This window comes from Tupaia chinensis, unplaced genomic scaffold (genome assembly GCF_000334495.1).
Source record: "Tupaia chinensis unplaced genomic scaffold, TupChi_1.0 Scaffold000076_1, whole genome shotgun sequence".
NCBI classification, from domain to species: domain Eukaryota; kingdom Metazoa; phylum Chordata; class Mammalia; order Scandentia; family Tupaiidae; genus Tupaia; species Tupaia belangeri.
This window is the reverse complement of record NW_006159536.1, coordinates 3,051,083-3,053,350: the sequence shown is the minus strand read 5'-3', so window position 1 is coordinate 3,053,350 and position 2,268 is coordinate 3,051,083. Positions and strand designations below refer to the sequence as shown.

The following is a 2,268-nucleotide window of genomic DNA, read 5'->3' as shown; positions in this document are numbered from 1 at the left end:
CGGATATGCAAATTTGAGGGATTCTAGTGGCCAATCAGAGCAAGGTTTCGAAGGTCAGGTTTTTGGAAGGGAAACAATCATGGTAATTGTTTGCTCTCTGAGAAACCTCGGCAGACTAGCTGGTGTGCAGCTTCCCACACTCGCCAGACAGACATGGTCCCAGAACACTTCCCAGGGCTTTGAGCTCTGTATTTCTTCTGTTGTTTTTATCTTCAGGTGCCCATGTCAACTGACTTACTCTTATATTCCAGATTATTTGAAGAACACATTACATGTCTTACAAATGCCCACAGTCACAGTGTGATTCCTTAAAGCCTGGTGCCAGCTTCGTCTCCATCAGAATCATCTGGGTCCTTGTGAGAAATGTAGGTGCCCAGCCCCCTTTCAGACTAACCTGTCTCTGAAGTTGCCCCCCCCATCTGCATGTTTTATGCAACGTCATTGATTCTTAATGACACCAACATTTGAGGTTTTGGACCTTGAACACAGGGCCTTGCAAACAGGACCACACACAAATATCCATTTTGATTTTCACAGGCGGCACCAGCCAGCTTTGTCTTCCTAAGGAAGGAAAACAGGATCAAGGCCTCCAAAGGAAACTTCCCACATGGAATGCTGTCTGTGCTCTTTTCTCCCAGCTCTACCAGCAGTTTCAATTTCTTAGGTTTCTAAAAACCAAAGTACCCACTAAAAAACTTCTCTGCCTTTTCATCCTTAAGATTCTTTTTTATTTAGATGTGTTTTGTGTTTTTTTGTTGTTTTTTTTTTGTTTTGGAGAGGTATTTGCTATAAGGCACATGCGCTCACCAGAAAGACAGAGACAGAGCAATAGAAAGCGAGAAATCACCCCCCAGGGGGGATGGCCACGCCACAATCCCTTCTCCTCTGTTCTCCTCTTAGGATCTTGGGCACGTGCACACACACGCCCGGCATGAGTTTAAGCCGCCGAGTCCGGGACTCGAACCATGTTGGCTACATGGGTGTTCAGCGACATAGCCATTATACTAACTGCTGGTCCCCTTATTTAAATGTGTTTTTTAAATACAAACCAGTTTCTTTCACCTGGTGCCAGAGACACACTTTGAGCAGATGAGCATCAAGTAAGCTCAGAAGCTGCACCTTCTGGTTCAGTGCTCAGGCATGTGGCCTCTGGGTATCTCTGCTTGGCTTAATCCTGGGCCCTGCTACATCCTGGTGACTTGGTCAGGTTATGGAAACTCTCTGTTCCTCATGTGCAAAGCAGGGCTCATAATGTACCTACATATTTATGAGAACAAATACATTCACATGGAGAAATGCCTAGGATGGGACCTGTCTCTCTCTAGGCACCTGGGAAAGCACTGCTATGCTCCACAGCGTTTGAATCTTTGCAATTCTAAATCCAACATTCGAAACTTGTTCCCGAGCCCATCAAGTAGAGTGGCTCTTCCTAGCACTTACATTTCTGCTTCTGAATTTCAGAGTAAGACAATTGCTGTGGCAAGATTCTCCACTGTCTTAATGAAATCATGGCATCAAAACGCTTTCTCCTTCCCACCCCACCCACCACACACACGAGGATAAAAAAATTTAAGACTCCTTCACTGTACTCTGTGCTCCTAGCGAAGAGGGATTCTAATGATGCAAAATTATAGTTTCAAAATCTTCGTATCGTACAGGCTTCGAAATTAATGGCTGGGGAAAAGGGGGCAGGTAAAGATGTGGCAGTGATATATGAATCTCTTCTCCAGAAATTGTATATATTACTCTAAAAATATATGTAATCTAAAATAGATCAGGGAAAAGCAGTCCTCATGAACAGCCGATTTTACTCCTGGAATGTCCTGTCTCCAGGCAGCAACCTGGGGCAGGAAGCTAGTAGTGCGGTAGTGCTTCTCCTAAGGAACAGGGGAAACAACCTTAAGAATTCAGGTCCCTACACTGTGGAACCTGTTGGCCCTCTAAGCCTGACCTTGGAGTTGCCTGTTGTCTCTTGCATGACAATTAGATGAAATCCACAGTGTTTTGATATTGAAATTCCAGGACCACTCTTAACAATAGAAAGAGAGAAAGAGAGATTATGTAAGTGGCCTTTCAAGTTAGGATGATTTGTTCCTTTGGTTACCATTCTCTTTAAATAAACCTCTTCTGTGGCTAAAAAGACCATCCGGTAATTATATGCAGGTATCGCTCAAATGGATTTCATGACTGTTTTTTTTCGGGGTTTTTTTGTTGTTTTTTTTGTTTGTTTTGTTTTTTTTTTTTTTTTTTCGGTGCATAGAAAACGCT

The 2,268-nt window shown here is 43.4% G+C and overlaps 1 protein-coding gene and 1 pseudogene across 1 annotated transcript in view; both read left to right on the top strand.

Moving 5' to 3' along the window:
• The window catches only part of PARD3B (par-3 family cell polarity regulator beta), a 1,250,195-nt gene that overhangs the window by 1,239,031 nt on the left and 8,896 nt on the right, over window positions 1–2,268 (top strand). The window lies entirely within an intron of this gene.
• LOC102473888 (lanosterol 14-alpha demethylase pseudogene) overlaps window positions 1,671–2,268 on the top strand; it is a 3,653-nt pseudogene continuing 3,055 nt past the window's right edge.